Source organism: Petaurus breviceps, unplaced genomic scaffold (genome assembly GCF_028583685.1).
Source record: "Petaurus breviceps papuanus isolate PSGF00001 unplaced genomic scaffold, PetGlider_PUasm1.0 90977, whole genome shotgun sequence".
Lineage (NCBI taxonomy): Eukaryota > Metazoa > Chordata > Mammalia > Diprotodontia > Petauridae > Petaurus > Petaurus breviceps.
In genome coordinates this window covers 149,250-171,317 of record NW_027187391.1, presented here as the reverse complement: position 1 = coordinate 171,317, position 22,068 = coordinate 149,250, and the positions used below count along the sequence as shown (strand labels likewise).

General features: G+C 37.7%; 1 protein-coding gene and 1 non-coding gene across 5 annotated transcripts in view; one reads left to right on the top strand and one right to left on the bottom strand.

Moving 5' to 3' along the window:
* Positions 1-22,068, top strand: part of AIG1 (androgen induced 1) — a 326,437-nt gene that overhangs the window by 177,748 nt on the left and 126,621 nt on the right. The window lies entirely within an intron of this gene.
* LOC138153385 (U6 spliceosomal RNA) lies at positions 50-156 on the bottom strand. The gene has a single exon (XR_011166364.1). It is a non-coding gene; the product is annotated as a U6 spliceosomal RNA (small nuclear RNA).

Genomic DNA, 22,068 nt, shown 5'->3' with positions numbered 1-22,068 from the left:
GAGTACTGACTTCACTGTTTTCCTCCTGTTCCATGCCTTGCTCCTTCTTAAAAATATGGAACGCTTCACAAATTTGCATGTCATCCTTGCGCAGGGGCCATGCTAATCTTCTCTGTATCGTTCCAATTTTAGTATATGTGCTGCCGAAGCGAGCACTAGATGCCTCCTTTGTTCCAGGCACTGTATTAAGTGCTGAGAATACAAAGACAAAACAGTATCCATTTTCAAGTAACTCACAGCCTGTTGGGAAGACAACATGCAAACAAACAACTAGGTGCAAACAAGATACATTCAGGGAGATCAGGAAAAGTTTACTATAGAAGGTGGGATTTTAGTTGGGACTTTAAGGAAACCAGAGAAGCCAGGAGGTAGAGATGAGAAAGAAGAGAGTTCTGGGACAATCATGATTCCAGAGATGGAGACCAGTGCAGGTGAAACATGCTACCAATCGATTGAGTTGTGAAGGACTCAGAGTACAGAATGAAACATATATGTTTTGAACATGAACAGTGCAGACATTTTTTTTTTCCCTTGGCTATACGTATTTGTGACAGGAGTTTTATTTTTCTTTCTCAATTGGGTGGAAGAGTTTGGGGCAAGAGGGAGAAAATGAGGATTTTTGCTGATTGTAAAAATAAAATATAATTTAAAAAGAAATATAAATTAAATTAATGGAGAACATTAGATTGGTAAGCAGGAAAAAAAAATCATTCAGTTGATTTGAACTCAGGTGTCTTAATCACATTTTCTTTATCATCACATTATTCGACTATTGCCTCAACGATGCCCTCATATTTAATGAGACATTAATGGAGCCTTTAAAAGGGGAATACAAACTTCCTAATTTCTACTAGGCAATATAATTTTACACAGAAGGGAATGATAATATTAACAGTTATAAAAATCCTAAATAACACACATAGTATTATAAACCTGGAAAATACCCTATCAAGTCCAACCCTGCCATTTTAGAAATGAGGAAATAAAGACCCAAAGTGTTTAAATAACTTGCCCAAAATCACAGAAGCTAATAAATATCTATATAGAATTTCATATCCAAGTCACCTTGACGCCAAGGCCAGAGCCCTCTTCGCTATGCCATCTTGTTACATGTTAGGAAAACAATATTAACAATTATAAACCAGACATTATGGAATACATTGTGACAGCCAAAATTTGGCTGGTCCTGAGCATAAATAGTTCACCTGAACCGGGCTCCTTGAACTCATTAAAAACAGCTTGGTGTTCTCTTAGTATCTCCCTGCTTGTATCAATTCCCTATTAACCATTTTTGTTCCAGCCTTTCTGTTCCAAAGATCAGTCTCCTTGGCATGGAAAACATAATCAGACTGAATTGAGCAACTCCATCATCTCCATTCTTGGTTATTATCATCTCATCCTCCACAAGCAGGGATCCTATCCATTCTAGGTAACTAGCTGGCACAATAGATAGAGCACTAAACCTGGAGTCAGAAAGACCCTGAGTTCAAATCCTGACTCAGAAGCTTAGTAGCTGTGTGACTCTGGGCAAGTCACTTAACCTTAGCTTCCTCATCTTTCCTCATCTGTAAGATGAAATAATTATAGCACCTAACTCCCAGGAATATTGTGAGGATCAACTGAGGTAATGTTTATAAAGCTCTTTGTAAACCTTAAAGCTCTCTATAAATGCAAGCTATTATTATTTTTTTAAATTTTTATTGTCATTCTCAGTGTGTTTTTAAAACACAACAATCTGGGAGGTTAGGTGCTATTATTATGCCAGTTGTACAGATGAGGAAACTGAAGCCAGCAGAGGTTAAGTGACTTGCCCAGGGTCACACAGCTAATACATGTTTGAGGCTGATTTCAAACCCAGGTCTTACTGAGTCCAGACCCAGTGCTCTATCATCTGCACCACCAACTTCATTAGGGCATTCTTTCTCTTCTACAGACCAAAGTACAAGTCTGACCATGTCACTTACATGTTTGAGAATTCCACTATTCCATGTTGCCTCAGAGATAAAGTACAAAATTCTCTGTTTGGCATTCAATCCCTTCACTGTCTGTCTCCAGTATTTTTTTTCCAGATCCTTTTCCCATTACTACTCATAAACTCTGTTTTTCCAGCCAAGAAGATCTTACTCCAGTGACCAATCATGAACTAGAAAAGTGATGTTTCCCATCTCTTGTTAGAAAGGAATTGCATTCTCCTACATCTGACTACTCCCCGTTTTCTTTCCTAGATGTTCACTCATATCAAACCTATTAACTGTATGTATACCCAAGCCTTTGTATCCTCTCTCTTGATAATCTCCTCATTTTCCTCTTGGCTTTACTTATTACCTCTCTGCTGCCCAGATAAGTGTAGTCCTTGTCTCTTCTTGAAGTTTCAGCCTCATATCCCCAGCTACCAACTGGATATTTCCAACTGGATGCCCCATAGGCATATCAGACTTAACATGTCCAAAATAGAATATATCTTTCCACTCCAAACCTGTTTCTCTTCCAGATTTTCCTCTTACTGGCAAGGGCACCACCATTCTCCTATTCATCCAGGATTGCAGTTTCAATATCATATCAACTTCTCACAGTCACTCACACCTTATATTGCATCAGTTGGCAAATCTTGTCATTTCTCCCTTCCCAGCATCTCTCATATATACCTCTTTCAGTCCACTTGTAAACCCATCCTCCTAATTCAGGCCTTCTTCCCCTCCACCCAGACCACTGCAGTGTCTTTCTAATTGGCCTCCTCGTCTCAAGTTCTCTACACTCCAGATCCACCCTCAGTACATCAACACAAGTGATTTCTCTTTAGCAGGGATCTGTCCATGTTCTCTCAGAAACCCCAGTGAATCTCTGTGAATTCCTGTTACCTCCAGCATCAACTATAAAGTCCTTTGTTTGACATTTAAAGAGATTCACATCCCTCTTTTCCTACCTTTTCAGTTACCTTCCTTACCATGTTTTACATTTTACTATCTTCCAGGTACTCCACAATCCAAGCACAGGGACCTGCTTGCTATGTCTTACCCACAACATTACATCTTCTGTCTCTGTGTCTTTGTACTGGCTGCCTCACATGCTTGGAATGTTCTCCCCCCTCACTTTCAACTCTTAGAACCCTTTGGTTTCCTTCATGACTCAACTCAAATGCAACCTTCTGTATTAGGCCTCTCCCGCTCCCTATCTCCAGCTCATAGAGCCTTCCCCTCCAAAGTTAAGGTTTCATCTACTATGTTTTTATATTTTATATTAATTTTTATATCTTATATAAAATTTTATATGTATTTATATACATTTATTTCTAAATATGTTTTTTCCATCCCTCTTGCCTCCTCTCCCACTTGCCTCAAATGTAAGATCTTGGAGGACAAGGGCTTTTTTTTTTGCTTTTGCTTTGTGATAGCTCTTAGTCCAGTGACTGTAATATCATAAGCATTTATAAATGCTTGTTGGTTAGTTGATTGATTGATGAAACATAGAGAAAGGAACCATATGTATGAAAATATTCATAGCAGCACTTTTTTGTTGTAGCAAAGAACTGGAAACAAAATGGGTACACATCGACTGGGGAATAGTTGGACAGATTATGTATATGAAGATAATGGAATAATGCAGAGTAATAAATGAAAAAAGGGAAAATTCGGAGAAACCCAGCAAGACTTGTATGAATGATGAGGAAAACCAGGAAAGTAATTTGTACAATTACTATAGTATTGTAAGGGAAAACAATTTAAAAACATAGAACTCCAGTCCAGTAGTTAATCACAATCCCAGTAGAATGTTGAAGCATCTGTACCACCTGTTGACAGAGGAATAATAGGCTGTAGGTACAATATAAGAAACGCATTGTCCACCATGGCAACTGTGTGAATTTGTTTTGTTTCATCAACTTATTTGTTACAAAGGAGGGGTTTAGGTTTGGTTTTGGGAGGTGGGTTGTTTTGTTTTTTTGTTTTTTTGTTTTTTTTGTTTTGTTTTGGTATGGAAGGATAAGGGTGGAAGAAGTAGGGGGTTGTTGATAGAGATACAAACTAAATGAAGAGTTTCAAACATTTAAAAAATATGTGTGTGTATAGATAGAAATTCAGAATGGAATAAAAAAGAAGCAGGGCAGACTTGGTTTTGCCATGTTAAATTTACTGTATATATATATTTTTAAAAACCATGGTATATGTAATAGAGATTCATGGTTTTATATAGATTTCCTTTTCTCTTCTGTGTATATTACAGTCATCTAGATAAAAAGTGATGAGGGCCTGAACTTGGTGACTGTGTGAGTAGAAAGTAATGGATTGATGTGAAAGGTTTTTTGGAAGTGGAATTGGCAAGACTTAGTAGCCAATTGGATATGAAGGAGAATGAGAATGGGAATTTGAGGATGACACCAAGGTTTCAAGCCTGGGAGGATGTTGGTATCTTTGACAGTAATAGCAAAGACAGCAAGAAGGGATAGTAGGGGCAGTTAGGAAAATACATCCAGGTGGAGATGTCTAGCTAGCAATTTGTTGGCAATGCAATTTGGAGCTTGGTGGGGGTGGGGGGGAGGTATAGATATAGATTTGGGAGTAATCTTAATAGAGGTGATAATTGAACTCCCAAGAGCTAATGAAATCATCAAAAGAAATAGTGTAGGGAATGAAAATATCCTAGGATAGAGCCCTGGGATACACCCACAATTAGTGAGAGTAATGTCATTTACTGACTATACAGCAAAGGAGACATAAAAGAGTGATGTCACAAAACTCCAAGGTGGAAGAACTATGCAAGAGGAAGGAGTGGTCAACAGTGCCATGTGCTAGAGAGATGTCAAGAAAGATGACTGGAAAAAGGCCATACAATATCTTTGGTAATCATAGAGAGAGCAGTTTCAGATGAGTGGCAAATTCAGAAGTAAAATTGCAAAGGGTTAAGAAGAGAAGTGGGAGAGTGGAAGCAATGAATCTTGGTAACTTTTATTCTTAAGAGTTTGAAGAAGAGAGACAAGGAGAGTTTGTTTACCATGCTTTGTGCATTTGTATCTAAATAACTATCTGAGGCAATTTTGTTACTAACTTCTTTCTTCGATTTTAGAAGTCTGTGGACTTCTGGGCATCTACTTTTGTTACTACATTTTACTTACTCTCGTGGTAGCTTCCAGTCTTTCATTCGAGGTGCCCTATAGCTTGGCTTCTCTCTGTCTTTTTAGCATTATCTTATATTCTTCTCCTTCGTATACCCTACATTCTATCCAAACTGGATATCAGCTTGTCCTCTATTCTTCCTCCTCCAAAAATATTAATATCCTGCTCCCCTTTGTGGAGCCTTTATTCTTCCAGATTCCCACCTGTTGAAATCCTCTTCCTAAGGCTCAGCTCAGGTACCACAGTCTCCAAGAAGCCTTCCCTGAACTGATCCCTAAAGTAATCGCTCTCTCGTTGAATATCTCATGCCACTGTTTGACCTGTCCTATGTACATAATCATATTCTATTGTATGGTATAGTTGTATACATACTAGTATAAGCCTTCTGCAGGAAAGGACTTTAAATTAAATGGAAGTATTTATAATTTAGTTACTAACTAGAAAACAACCCTTTGTAGTGAAAAGAGTTCAAGGCTTGAAGTCAGGAAAGACCTGATTTGCATCTTGCCTACAATTCTGACTGGCTTTGTGACCATGGACAAAGTACTACACTTCTCAAAGCCTCATTTTCCTCATCTGAAAAATAAAGATAATCTTTTCTGTGGTACTTATTTTAGGATTAAGAGGAGTGAGGATTAAGCACTTTGCAAACCTTAAAGCATTATTATATATATAAAAATGATATAATTATATATGTCATATATAATTATACTAAAATATAATATTATATATTATATAATTTATATATTATATTATATTATATATAATATTATAATTATGTATATAATTATATTAAAAATAATATAATAATAAATATATCATCCCATATTACTGTTATCTGTTCGGAGAGAACATTTACATGCCATGTGTGCTCCTTAATTGGTGGCAAGAATGGTGTTAGTTTGTCTGTAATAATAATCTGACTCCTTTAATTCACCTACAAATCCACATTTTTTTAATCCACAAATTTTAAATAAGGAAACTGGATGCTCCACCACTGACTACACAGGTAGTTTATTTGCTCTTCTCTGAAACTATTCTTCCTATGAAATGTGTATAGGAATACATAAGATTCCTTTTCCTTTCATTACAAAAAAAAAAAAAAAACAACAACCTGTTAAACTTACTCTGACCTTCTATAATGGGCCAAACCAAGTATAAATCATTTTCATTCTCTTTGGCTGTATTCCTTAGTTTCCTTTTGCCTTCTAGATAAGTTTGGCATTAATATGATTTAAAAGCTTTCTTCCTTTTCTCTCTTAGTTAATGAGTTACTTTATTTGGTATTTTGGAGTTATTTGTAGTTACTTTACCAACAGATTTACTTAAATTCTGCTTGTGTCTGATATATTTTGTGACCTGTCATTTTTAACTGTAATAGTGTTTAGGGATAATTACCCCCATTTGTAGCTTGGATGGGGGCATTACACTGTGTGAGTACAGTGTGATAACAGTGAGTTGTGTGATACATTACACTGGCTGATAATACCACCAACGCTTATGTGGTTAAATAGCTTTAATTTTAATCCCAGACTGTGATGTCCTGTCTTCCCCAGTATTATTTCTTACTGTACTTTCTGTCTCCATTGGTCTTTAAATAATCTTTAGATCAAGATTGAGAGTGAAAAAAAGTGTTTCTTGTTCAAGTATAAATATTGTGGGAGTTGTGGTGGAAAGATCACTAGACTGGGGAGGAATGAAGGATTTCTCCAGTGTTTATTATGTAGGCCAGGCACTATGCTGAGCACATTCCAGATATCATTTCAGTTGATCTTCAGAACTACCCTGGAAGGCAGGGTATTATTATCATCCCCATTTTACAATTGAGAAAACTGAGAGAGGGAGAGGTTAAATGACTTGCCCAGAGTCACACAACTGGTAAATATCTAAGGCCAGTTTGAATTCAGACCTTCCTGACTCTAGGTCTAGTGCTCTATCCACTGTGCCACCTAGCTGCATAATATGTTATGATATAATATGATACGAAATGATGTATGATATGACATAGAAAATATAGGTTGTAATCCTAGGTGTGACACTAATTTGATGCACTTGTACACACAGGTCCTCTTTTGGCCTCATTTTTGTCATCTATAAAATGATGGATTGGATCTCTAAGATTCTTTCTGGCTTTATAATTGCTCTTTAAGCTTTTTTTGACAGAGTAAGCGCTTTGCATTAGACTAGATTTCTTATCTCATATTCCTTACCCACTTAGCTCCACAAATTAGTTTTACAGGGTCCTCCATCAGCTGTAATGGAAGAAATGTACACATTGGGATGTACCTTGACCAGAAAGTCCATATTGATGATACCACTGCTGAATCACTCGCCAGAGTCCCCATCTGACCGCTAGCAGTAGAATGCTTTTTTTTAGTGGTAGTCAAAATGATCTTAGTTCACTTTGGTAAATTGCTTTGAGGGTTTTCAGACCTAAAATTACAGCATAGAACAGATGACAGCATTTTTTCATCTTTCCATTCATTAAAGTAATGATTATAGGATGTGATTCTCAGGGAAATAGCCAGGTGAAATGGAAAGAGGATTAAACTGTATTAGGAGATAAAGATTTTATAACTGGCTCTTACACTAGCTAGCAATGTGACCTTGGATAAGTCATTTCTCCATGCCTCAGTTCCTTATCTGTAAAATATGAGGATTAGACTAGATTTTGTCTTGACCCTTCTAGTTCTGACAATTCTTTCTAAACAGGAAAACATGCTCATATAGAATTCAGTGGACAGAAAATTTTTTTTCTAACTCCTTTCTATGCCAACTTTAATGAAAGATTGTATGGAAAAAATTTCTACTGCTGTGAAAAGGTTCATTCAGCCTTTTCTTAATAGTTCAAGTGGTTGGTATTTCTGCTGGCTTCTAAAAGACATTACAAATCACAATCTGGAAAAAGTTCCCAAGCAGTTCCAAGTCTTCCTGCTGAATTTGGATACATCCTTAGGTCTTACTCTCTAGCTCATCCTTAACAACTGACAAAATATTTACTTTGCTTAGTACAGAAATGGGTAACATTTTCCAAAATATTAGACTAGGTTGGATTCAGAACACAGACAATGAGGCAAAAAATTGGACCTCTGCTGTAAGCCATGTAGTTAAATCATTTTCCAGAGTGCCATGAGAAACAGAGTTTTAGTGAATATTGTACTGAACCAGGTCTTTTTTAAAACACTGAAGTAAGCCAGTCACAGTCTATAGTACAATATAAAACAATAAGCCAGCCTCTCTCTCTCTGTGCAATAGTGTGCACCCATGAAACCCTATAACAGTGTATTAAATTTGCAAGGGAAGTGATTGTCACTGTGAGTTTAGGCAATGAAACACTGAGGGTGAACCAATATCATTACTAATACAAATGCCTCCTTATTCTGATTTGGGGTGGGGTTTCTTGTTCTCTTCTCTCCCCATTCTCAGAAATAATAATCATCCCCGTATACATGGGGTATTTTTAATCCAGGAAAAATAATGCAATGTAACCTCAACATAAACATTTCAAAATTTGTAATGACCTAATTGTTGATTAGCTATGTGACTGGGTAAGTCACTTAACCTTTCTGTGTCTTAGTTTCCTTATCTGTAATGTAAGGAGGGAGTAATGTAATGTAAACTCAACCTCAAAGGTCCTTTCTAGGTCTTACTCTTTAATCTTATGATTTTGGGGGGTTAAAGTAATTCCATTTAAAAGAAAATCTTTTTTTTTTTTTTTACTATTCTACCTGGGAGGAAGGAATAATTGGTTGAAACACATGTGACTAGTTTGGGAGTTCTTTCTATTGTCTAGCTTTCACTTTAGCACAAAGATACCATTTTATAATAAATGAAATCATTTAAAAAATTAAATCACTGGTAATTAGTGTTTCACGGTATTAGTTCCAACTCACCTGTATTAGTAATTGCTATATTGGTGAAAGAAAAGTTCTGTACTATGTACTTTAGAGAAAGTTGGCCAGAGACAATTTATTAATAATATATAAGCATTTCTGCCTGAAGAGCGAGTTTAAACAAGGCAGAGGCAGAATTCCTCTTCTCCCCCCAGCTAATTGAAATTCTTTCTGACCGAAGTAATTTCCACTTACATTTTATAGTAATCTTGAAACAAAAGATAAAATTTCACAGAAAAGAGTTCAAATCCAGCCTTAGACACTTACTAGTTGTGTGACCCTGGGCAAGTCACTTAACCTCTGTTTGCCTTAATCCACTGGAAAAGGAAATGGCAAGCTACTCTATGTTTGCCAAGAAAAACCCCATGGACAGTATTGGCTTGCTGTAGTTCATGGGGTCACAAAGAGTTAGACAACATAACTAAATGACTAAACACTAGCTATGTGACCCTGGCCAAGTCACTTAACCCTATTTGCTTCAGTTTCCTCATCTGTAAAATAAGCTGGGGAAGGAAATGGCAAACCACTCCAGTATCTTTGCCAAGAAAACCCCAAATGGGGTCACAGTCAGACATGAATGAAATACCTGAACACTACATTTTTAAGTTTCATGGTTTTGTTGTTTTTTTTTTACCAACACAAAATAATAATGTTAATGCCAATGGTACTTTTGGAGGAAAAATCTTCCTGAAACCAATTACTGCCTTTTCCATCTAGGGATGCCTCTTTCAGTGTGGTCAAAGGTAAACATAAAGATACTTCTCTTAATGGAATTGAACAAAGAAATTTCCACTCTTAGTATGGTCACCATAAACCAGACTTACTTTCTTAGTATCAGAGAATCAAAATTCCCGCCTCTACCATCCCATCCCTCACTCTTGTCCCCCATTGATAAAGTTTTCTTTTCAAAGAAGACTAAGTCTTTGATTCAAATGAGAGAGAGGATTTCAGACCAGAGTACTGTTAATATTAATTGTTATTATCTATAACACAGTTGAGGCCTCAGTGCTCTATTTTTCCACAATTGTTTGTTACAGAATTACACATAATTTTAAAAGAAAAAAAAAGTTCCTCCTTTAATGCCACTAGGAGCATAATGATAACACTGTATCTCATCATTTCGAAAGTCTACTGTTCTCTGGGCAAAATTTCCAGTGAAGAGATTTCTTGTTTAGAGATTGCTATATATAGACTTTTATATATTTGTTTTAATGTACCAGAAATAAAAAGCAGCCATTCAGGGCTTGTGAATAAGAATCTATTTTAAGGTAAAATATTTTGTAAAAAATTTAGTCATCATTGCCATAGGATTTGTGCATTGTGGTTGGCTTCCTTCCCCTCCCCCTCCCCGCAAATATGGGTATTCCCCAAGAGTTCTATCCTCTGTCTACATCATATCTCTGTACTCTTCTCTGGCAATATCATCTGCTCCTATGGCTATAAATCACCTCTGTATGTGAAATCCCCACTTGTATATATCCAGTCTTGTCTACTCTCCTCAACATCTGATTACATTTCCAACTTTTTGCAAGGCACTTGCAGATGGCATTTCAAATTCAGCATGGTCAAAACCAAGATCATCATATTCCTTTCAGAACTTCGTGCTCCTCCAGATTTTCTTCTTTGTCACTAATTCTCCGTATTACCCAATGTCAAGCCCCAATGGGGTCATGAAACTCTGTACCCTCACCTGCTGCTCCCAGGCCCTGCCCCACCCTCGCAGTAGGTAGATCCTCTGCAATGTATGATTAACTTCACTATTTTTCACTGACAAAATAAAACTTACCACCACCAAGAAGCTAGAAGGATATGATAATGCAGCAGTTTTTCCTTTTAATTTGTTTTCTTAGAGGATTTAGAGAACTAAAAGTCAATATGGTAGAGGAAGGGTAAACTCACTCCTATGGTTTCTCATTGCAGAGTTGTGTAAATCACATTGTTGTCATTTGCCTAAGTCCCTAAAAGGGGAAGATTATTTGATGCTGGAAAAATGTTGGTCAGAAGCAAATTTCACATGCATCTAACAGGAAAGGGCATTTGTTTAAAACTAAGGCACTGGAAAATACTTTGAAGTTGATCTCTTTTACTATTCCTTCCAGTATTTCAAAATTACTCTCCTGCTTGCCCTATCTCCTAAGAAACACATATTTCAAGGGAAAATTACATATATTTTTCAGGCTGTGTTTGAACTGTGATCTTCCTGGAGTGTAGCATTTGCAGTTTGAGTAAGCAAAGATTGGAGGGGGGGGGTGTATATGCATGAGTTGGAGAGGGGGAACAAGAGATTCATTTGCCTAAATTTCATATTATATGGAGGTGCTTTCAATTCTGTAGTGGCAGTGTGTTTAAGAAAACTCCTTTCTTTTTCTCCTAATTTTTAAAGCCATTAGAAAGTACTGATGAAACTGTGGCAATAAAGGTAGTGTAGATGAATTATAATGTTTTTTGTTTAGTTTCTCTTAGTTGAATATTCTTTCCTGTATTTAGTTGTAGTCATGACTTAGTATGGTGAGAGTCACATCAGTAAAATCAGTCATTTGAAAAGAACAGGGCTTTGGGTTTTTTATTATCCTTTTTCTTCTTAACATTTTCTTGTTAATTCAAGGTAACTTTTCACTTTTATTTAAGTAATACCTAAATGTGCTTTATGATCTGTTAGGAACATTTTTACCTAGTACAGATGCAGGAGAGGTCTTCAAAATTGAAAAGCTAACATTTAGATATGAAAACAACTAACTCTAATTAAATTTTAGGGGGCTAGTTCTCAGAATTTCTTTAATTTTAGAGAAATTGAGGAACTTTGAAGGTTGCTAGGAGCCTTAAATAAAATTGACATCCTTCAATATGTGTGGAATGAAACTTTTAATATTGGACATGGCAAATGTATGAATTTTATTTTGCTTGACTGTGATATTTTTGTTTTTTTCTCCCATGGCAGGGGGAGGGAGGGGAGTAAAAGGGAAACTAGTGCTAATGTTGCCAAAAAAGAAGGGGCGTGGGGAAGAGTGTAAGTGATGTCTTTTTAAAAATGCACACAGACGGACTTTCAGAAGGAAACACATGAAAGTAGGATACCTTTGAAAGCAAAATCTTGAAGATAGATACATACATACATATTTTAAGTAACTATATAGAATAAAATGCATACATAAGCCTCCATTTCTGTTCTACTTTATATATGAAAATATTCATTTTGGATGTTTGTTAAATTTAAAATAGAAAAGTAAGAATTTTATGAAGCAAATATATATGTATATTTTAGCTTTATTATTGCCTATGTTTTATTTACTATATTTCTATTTTTCAAGAGCCAGTGGGTTAAAAAACACAACAACCAACCATCTTCATATTCAAATTGAGATTTAAATTCTTATTCCCTGCAGAAAGCAGAGGTTCCTTTTGTGGTCATATCAGACTCTGCTTTGAAAGCTGCTTGGCTGAGAATTTTCTGGCAGTGTCACATCACAACAATGCCATGGTAAAAACCCAAAATGAAAAGGCCACCTCTGGGGCTTATGATTCTCCAAGCCAGAGGAGGTCCAGCAGAGGAAAGGCCGGGCTAATTGAGTTTCCTTGAACTTAACTGGTCCTCTGCCTTAGAGCTCTGGTGAAGGGAGGGGGGGGGGAAGCCTCATTATTTCCCACATTTCAAAAGAACAATTTAGAAGCTATCCTTCCTAGACTTTCCTACTTGAGAACTTTTGAATCTAAAAGGAATAGTTCCGATTAAAATCAGTTTCTTAGTTCTGGCACTGATCCCAGTTTGTTGGGTATTCATGTACAATTTGCTTAGCCTGTTGGATTCCCCTTCTGTCAAAAGATAATATTCTACAACTGCATATTCATATCACCCAGTACAGTTATTTGTTTTCTCTCCTTCTAGTCTTCAGTCCTTTCACCACACTGGGATCTAGGACTATTTTGTTTTGTTTTGTTGCAAATGAAGCTTTTTCTCAATAAACTTATTGACAGAGATAGTAGTGGTAAGAAGAAATATATTTCTTGGCAATGATGCCCAAAAGGGACACAAAGAAGTCATGTGACTCTTGGTTAATGATGTCTGTAGATATGTCTCCAGAGATTCATTACATTCTTAGACCTAGAAGATCTTGATATGTCTAACAGCCCTTTACATTTATATTATTACTGCTGCTGCTGCTATTGTTCAGTTGTGTCCAACTCCTCATGATCCCCAAGGACCACAGTACACCAACACTGTCCATAGGGTTTTCTTGGCAAAGTTACTGGAGTGATTTGCCATTTCCTTCTCCAGTGGGTTAAGGCAAACAGAGGTTAAGCCACTGGCCTAGGGTCATACAGCTAGTAAGTGTCTGTGACCAGATTTGAACTTGGGTCTTCCAGACTGCAGGCCATGTTCTATCCACTCAGCCACCTAGCTGTCTCTTCCTCCTACTCTACCTACCTGCTCCCTACTACTGCTGCTGCTGCTATTGCTATTACCACCACCATGTAATAGCATTTATATAGAACTTCAAGGTTAGCAAAGCATTTTACAAATATCTCATTTTTTCCTCATAGTGACCCTGGGAGGAAGATACTTTTATTATCTTTATTTTGTAGGTGGAGAAAATGAGTCAAAAGAGACTAAGTGATTTGCCCATGTACACACATCTAGTAAGTATTTAAGGCCAGATTTGTACTCAGGTATTCTTAATACTAGGTCCTATGCCCAACCCACCGTACCACCTAGCTGCTTTTGTTTTGGTTGTCTCTGGAAGTCTCAAATTAAAAATAAAAATCATAAGATTTATAGATGGAAGGAGTCTGAAACATAATCTAGTTCAGCCATCTTCACTTTATTAATGAGGAAACTGAGGTGCAGGGAAATAAAGTGACAGCCCCAATGTTGCACAAGTCAGAATTCAAACCCATATCCTAAACCTAAACCAGAGCTCATTTCCAGTGCAACCTGCTACTTCTCTGTCCATTACCACAAATGATAGGATTATAATATCAAAGAATTAGACTTCTGCCTACTAATAGCTTTCTGAGGAGTACCATAGCATAAATACTTCAGTGCCTCAATGGATCCAGGATCTCATCAATATGGTTGTTTCCTTCAGTAGCAAAGATCACAGCCCCACCAAGTCTGCTCATCCCTAACCACTCTCTTCTCTCTAAAATCCTACACAGTGCAACCACCCAACACCTAGGGGACTTCCCTGTAGACATTATTGGAATAATGTGGGTTGTCTACATTTCTTATGTCCTGCTTTCAACTACAAAAATCAGCCTACTTCATTTTCTAGTCGTCAGTCTCTTTGCTAATATCTTTTACACCAGCCACTCTTGCCTGTAATGAAATTTGTTCAGTTAAGCAGGATGTAGTAAAGATGTGCTGCAGCCTATTTATGCCCACTATGCATTTCTCTATTGCTCCTGGGATTACCCACAATTTTGATTCATTGGAGATTGTGGTATTCCATGATTCACATCCGTATACCATCAACAGGAGAACATTGATTTTTTTTTAAATGAGTCTTGTTTCAGAGAGCAGCTTGAGGTCATTGAAAGTGTTTAGTAACATCCTTTCCCAAATGTCATCTGCCTTGATCTCTTCCTCCTCAGTTTTGTGTCCAATTCATTGTCCATCTACAGTATCTCTCTAAGTATTGATAGTCCAGCTCTGAGGATTGTCCATCCAGCTGCAGTGATGCAGAATGGTCTCAGGTGCAGGAACCCAAGTTCTTATCACACCCCTGGTGCTCTGTGATTAGGGACAACTCACTGAACCATCTCTATGCCTTAGATAATGCCTTAGGACTTCTCCACTAAGTCACGGATGAACTGAGATCTGTGTTGGTGGATGAATCTCCCCATGCTGATGGCTACAAGTCCTCATATTTACTTTGAGAGTATATACGAGTTGTACCCAGGATTGGATTTGAACCCTGGCACCAACACTTATTTAGTCCTCTTATGTAAAACAGAGATGATACTCATGTTCTACTATCTGCCTCTCAGGATTATTGTGAGGAAAGTGGTTTGTAAGCCTTAAAAGCCATTACAAATGTGAATTAATTAAATACCTAGTCCCATAATCCTTTCAGAACTTTCATGTTCATCATTTTATTCAGTCTTTAATTACATCATTCTTCCAAGTCAAAATTATTTACTATCCATACAAATGCTTTTATACCTAATCTGAAAAAATGCAGTGAATGATGGGGCTTTGATATTTGTGAGATCCAAATTTCTCAGTTTTTTCCACTTAGAAAAGTTTTTCCTATTTTACATTCCAAATTTATTTTCCTCACATTCAATCCTAATATTGTAGGATTTTTTTTAACCTCTTCAGGCCTATTATATAGGAGTTATATTCCTGGATTCGGCAAACATGAGTGTTCACATTACCTATATGCTTCATGGTTTGACTTTTCAGCTAGTAGAAATCAAGTTTTACTGCATGCACTAAAGCTGTTCTCAACATCATAGAGTCATACAGTAATTTTCTAGACCAGAAAGAGTTTGGAGATAATCTAATTCAAACCCTTCATTTTACAGAGGAGATAGCTGAGAAAAATGAAATAACTTGCCTGAGGTCACATAAGTAGAATCTGGTAGAGCCAGGATTGCAACCCAGTTCCTCTGATTCCAAATCTAACACTCAGCTTTACCACACTGCCTCCATGAACATTTATTTAGGCCCTGGACTTGATCATCCAATTAGCATTTATTAAGCACAGAAGCAAGTATAGTTGAAAGAACCCTATGATCAGAAAGACCATGCTTCAAATCCCAGCTGTCACTAGCTAAGTGTCTTACTTTTGGGCAAGTCAATTAATTTCTCTGGGTGTCAAGTTCCTTATCTGTAAAATTAGAGTGACAATAGCAGCACCACACACCTCATTGAGTTGTTACAAAGATCAGGCAATTAATGTGTATGAAAATACTTTGTAAATTGTAAAAACCTTACATCACTTTAGATAGCTGCTCTATTGACCAAAATAGTTTTTGGTTTTGTGGAGCAGAAAAAGAAGAAGCCATGATCCCTTTGGGGGCAAGAGAGGGAAACTGACTAGGCCAATGGAAGCTCTTCTTGAATCTCCAGCCCTTCTCCTGCTTAGATCCCAGCAGGGATCCAGAAGTTGTAAGCCCAGGCTTTTCCAGGACCCTGGCTGTGGAACAGACATCACTGTCCATATTAGATGGTAATCTCCTTGAAGGCAGGGACTGACTTTTCTTCTTTTTGTATCCCCAATGCTTAGTTTAATGCCTGATACATAGTAGGCACTTAATAAATATTTCTTAAATTGAATTAGCTACTTAATTCAGGGAGTCACGTAGAGGTACACCAAGCCTTACCATCAGACCTGCCACTGTGCCCTCTAGTTTCCCAGGCTGTACACCCCAAGGACTCCTGGACCTTGTCATTCACCCTGAAGATGAACCCTAGGGACCCACAGGCCTTTTCTGTCCACCCTGCAACTGAACTTTCCTCTGTGTTTTGTCTTTCCCAATTAGAATATGAACTCCATGAGAACAGAACCTATCTCAATTCTCTGTTTGGATTCCTAGCACCTTAGCCTAGTGAAGGGCACATAGGAAGCACTTAATAAATGCTTTTCCATTCCACCCTAACCTTGCTTTAAAGCACTTATAATATGACTAGCAGGATGAAACATGAGTGGTATTTTTAGTCACATAAATGTGATATGGTATGCTGAACAGGTTGTAACATGCAGCAACTAAAGGAGTGTGCTTGTTTCCATGGCCTGTTCCCCTTTCTCTCCCCTATTCAGCCTCCACTGCCATCCGTCCCCAGGATTCTGCTTACTAGACTCCTCTATTGATTGCCACCTTCTCTGTGTACTTGGGTTCCTCTACTTCCCCAGCCAGTTAACAATCATATACTAAGTACTAACTAATTTACATTGTGCCAAGGGGTTAGATAGGCAAAGATAGACTAAAGACAATTTCTGCTCTCAAGGAGTTTACAGTCTTCTGAGGAATAAGGTATAAGAAAACTGGAAAGATAGAAAGGGACCAACTTATGAAGGGCTTTAGAAGCCAAACAGAGGGTTTAATACATGGTCCTGGAGTTAATAAAGGAGCCACTGGAGTTTATTGAAAGGAGGTGAGAGGGGAGGTAGGAAAGGAGGACATAGATCAATTTGACCATAAAGAAACAGGTTTCTCCCTGTCTTCCTTGACCCCAGTCCCTGAAAAGAAAATACAGCCTGTCTTTTATAAGTATTTTAAAAGAGTTTTGTTGCTGTACTACAAATATACAGGAAATCAAAACACAATGAAACAGTCTTGATAGTTAATTTTGGCCCTATATAAATAGGTCACTCAGTCAGTCATTTAAGAAGCATTTATAAACAAGAGCTCACTATGTGTCAGACACTATGTTAAATACTAGGGATACAAAGAAAGATAAAAAATGATCCCTCTTCTCCAGGAAGGCATTATTTTAATGTGGGAAACAACATGTAAATAAGTAGGCATATACAGCATGTATACAGAGTACATGTGAGAAAATCTGAAAGAAGAGTCATTAGAAATGAACTAGACTTTTTTTTCTGTCTTTGTTAGTTATCCCTTGCCTGACAGTTGTTCTTCCCATGTCAGCGGTCATCCAAACTCATCCTAGTTAGGTTAGGTCAGGTTTGAGGTTTCTAGATCATAATGATTTGGTTTGGTAAATCTCCCAGGTGTCTCAGACACCTGAGGCTGAGACACCACACAATAGGTTCTTGTATAATCTATTTCTAGAATCTGTTTTCTCTAAATGTGCGAGCCCTAGGCCTATGGCAGGCATTCCCTTTCTCATGTATCCTCTAGACAAACCTCTCTTCCTAGATTTCTGCCTTGGAATTTGAAGTTGCCTCTGTCACCTCAGAATCTCTAGCTGCGAACCTGTCTTTGAGCTCCAGCTGACTAACTAAGAGTTCTTTCCTGGGCTTCAGCCATCCTGCAATGACCTTGGCATTTACCTAATGCAGATTTGATTGGCTCCCCTTGGGAGCCCTCCTTTGCCTTTGACACATTCCCTAGTCTAGTTAGTTTTCCTGAAACAAATCTGCTACCTGGATTATATAATATCCAGTTCTGCCCTAGGGAGTTGGCTTTGTCACTATGTTGTGATTAACTAACATCTGCCCTTCCCCACTTCCAGCTCAGTTTCCATTCTCCTCTTTGCACTATAAACATAACCTGAAGACAACAATCCTTGTTCTTAAAATTTTAATTCTTAGAAAAAAGACAACATAACAAATCTGAACCTGATTGTGACCCTTGAGGAACTGACTGCCAAAGGACAAATGACTAGAAATTTAGGAAGAAACTACTGAGTTAATAATAATGAGGATCAGCCAGTGTCTTGTAAAGGGATAAACTCACCCCTTGATGGTTATGTGATGCCCACCTTTGATTTTGATAGCATCTATTTCAAAGAGTTATACTGGGGAATTTAGCTCTAAAGAGGTGAAGAAACAAAATTCTGACAACTCAAATGATTCTGATGAGGGAAAAAAGTGAGAGCTATCTCAAAAGACCCCTGTGACTGATCAGGGAATTCATGTTCCAGTTTATATTTAGAAAAGGTGTGCATAAGTGACTGACCCAATTAATGCATTGCCCTTTTTGGATATATTTGCATTTGAAAGGAAAATGCAGATTTCCTGCAGTGAAAATATATACCCCAAAGGTTTGTGAGGAAGTAAAGGCTTAGGCCGAAGAAAACTTGTTTGAGGATTTTAATGGTAAAAGGAATGAAACAAGGAGGTATGTTTGAACACAAAAGGAGCAGGAAAATGTAAAGATGTTGCAGAAAGAAGGCTGTGGGAGTAATTTACGATTTCTCAGAAAATAAGAAGACATGGTATCTATCCTGTAGCAGAGCTTTAGAGAGGAAGAGCAGAGAATTTTGAGAGGGACCTGTTGAGACTGGGCAAGTAAGTAGAGGGAAAGCTCACAAGGGGGTGTTCTGTGTCCTTTCCCTAAGGTAAGATTTATCTGTTTTGAAAAGGGGTGGGTGGGGAAGGGAGAGACTAGGCTCTTAAGGAAGAGGAGAAAAGCTTAGAGCAGCCACTTTGGGGCTTGATCCAAGGAGGCCATTGGGATGAATAGTAGGATTGGCAGTAGTGACTAGTGCTTAGGAAAGGCCTCTCCCTGAGAGACTTGAGGATTAGAGGAAAAGCCAGGGATAGTTATTGCTAATGCAGTTTTGAGTACTTTTACCCTCCTATCAGAAGTGTAAATGCTGCCTGAGTAGCTACTAAAATGCAGAAGGCAATTCTCTAACCATTTTACAATTAAGAAGGATTAAAGGGCCCTCTTTGACATTTTGCTCCAGGGCCCAGAATTTAGACTGGTCTATTTCTAGGGACCAGGACGTTAGCCAGGGCAAATAACGGTGATTGGGACTGTGCCTTTTTGCCATCCCTCCAAGATTTTTATGTGAGTGAAGTGTACTTTAATATGAAGGGTTAAAGAAGGCTTAAGGAAGTTGTTTTGTTTTGTTTTTTTAAGGCAGCTTGTGAAACCCAAAGGATGTCTGTGAAGAGGATCAAATGGTCTCATTGTTTTGGGTTTTGTTTGGGGTTTTTTTGGTAATGGTGGGGAAGTTTATGAGTAGTTGTAGTAAGAATAATAATAGTAATGATGATAAGAAGAAGTCAGGATATGGTAGTGGATAGAGAAATGGCCTCAGAACTAGAGAGACCAGGGTTCCAGAAGCACTTATATGAATTGATGCTCAATGAAGTGAGCAGAACCAGGAGAATATTCTACACAGTAGCAGCAACATTGTGCGATGATTAATTATGATAGACTTAGCTCTTCTCAGCAAAACAATGATCCATGACAATTCCAGAGAAAGAACTATGGAGTCTGAAAGCAGATCAAAGCATATGCTATTTTCACTTTTGGGGTTTTTTTTTTCTTTCTCATGGTTTTTCCCTTTTGTTCTGATTCTTCTTTCACAACATGACTAATATGGAAATATGTTTAACATGATTATACATGTGTAACCTATATCAGATTGCTTACTGTCTTGTGAAGGGGAGAGGGGAGGAAGGGAGGGAGAAACATTTGGAACACAAAATTTTACAAAAATGAGTGTTGAGATCTATCATTACATGTAATTGGAAAAAACAAAATAAAATACTATTGAGGGGAAAAAAGGAAGATCAAGGTTCAAGTCCAGACTTCAATAAATCCTGCTGTTTTGATCCTGGACAAATTACTTAACCTCTTAATGCCCCCAGGTAACTGAGACTAAATTTCTGAGCAGGTTCCATCTGCACTGGTAAAGGAAGTTTCCTGGAATTCCCTACAAAGTTGAAATCACAAGTTCATACAAAAATAATAAATAATAATAATGACCATTACTGATATAATACTTTATAAGTATGCATTACCTATTTTGATTCTTTATTAGCAACACTGCTTTCAAATCCATTCCCATGTTAGAAAGGAAAGAATATTTAGATGGAATCAGCCCTGTAGAACTTAAAAGTCAAACTGACTGATCTTTGGTAATATTTCTCATTCTGAGTATAGGAGAGGGTGGATGTGCCATCAGGAACCCTTGTAAGGCTCTAGGGAACCTGCTGGAGTTCTGCTGTTAATTAACTCAGGATATCTGTGAATTGAAAGAAGAGAGTCCTGTGAAACCTTTTCATAACAAAACAACATAGCTATGGAGAACCAGATCTCCCTGGGTGGTGTTCCTAATGTTTGTGTTTATGTGTCAGGGGACCATATCAGAGGTCTTAAGAATCCACTCTGCAGTTTTACTCAAAGACCTTAAGACATGGAGAATACACATCTCTAGAAGAATCTCACTCCACTTAAAAAAATTACACTCAAATTTTTAGGAAGTTTCTCCTTATATCAGCCTAATTCTGCCTCCCTGCAGCTTCCAACCATGGTTCATAGGCCTAAGAGATCAAACTAAGCAGAATCTATGGAATCCTTTTGACACATGGCTACCCTAAAAATAATTGATAATAGCCAACATGTCCACCACCCCAAGTCATGTCTTTTTCCAGCCTAAACCTTCCCATTTTCTTTACCTAATTATTCTTTCACGTGATATCTAAATCCTCTCAACATCTGCACTCCAGCTTGTGGATATCCTTCATAAAATGTGACAGCCAGAACTAAAAACCGCTTCAGTGACCCTATTCATCAGGATTCAGAGAATATAAGGAGATCATTGGGAAGGCAGAAGACCATGTGATGAAGGCAATGTGTGGCGCAGAGTGCTGCACTGATCATAGACTTATCCTCTCCAAGCTAGACATTCACTTTCATCAAAAGTGGTGGCCCCAAGGCAAGAGGGCTACCAGAAGACTTAATGTCAAGAAACTAGAGTGGGTTTTTTTTTTTCAGCTTTTCTGTGTCAGTAGTTTGTTGTTAACTTGGAGGTAAAGCTAAGCCAGCACACATTTAGCAACAGTGGAGCATAAAAAGGAGTGGTCAGCTTTCAGAGATTTGGTATACAGCATCACATTTACTCATCTGACCAGAATACTCACAAATGTCAAGATTTGTTTGACAAAAACAACAGAGAACATCAGAAGCTGATAAATGAAAAACAGGAACGTCACAGGGTTTACCAGGAGGATAGTTCACCCCTGTCTAAGAGGACAGCATTTTACTCCACAAAAGTAAAATGCAAGTGAAACTTAAAGAAAAGCAGGATTCTTGATTCAGCAAGAAGACAGATGAGATTCGGTTTTATGCTGATAGTAACAATTCAAAGTGCTTTTATGATGCCCTGAAGGCCATTTATGGGCCAGAGACCTATGGCACATCTCAGTTACTCAGTACTGATGGAGCCACACTGATCAGTGATAAGGACATGATCTTGGACAGATGGGCTGAACATTTTCATAGTGTTCTCTACACACCATCGTCAATCAATGTTGAAGCCATTGACTGTATACCTAAGGTTGAAGTTAATCCCTCTGTAGCTGAACTTCCAAGTGAAGAAAAGGTTTTGAATGCCATTAGGCTCCTCTTGTGTGGCAAAGTGCCTAGTAATGATTCCATTCCAGCAGAGATTACAAGGCAGCAGCTCCACCGCTCATATG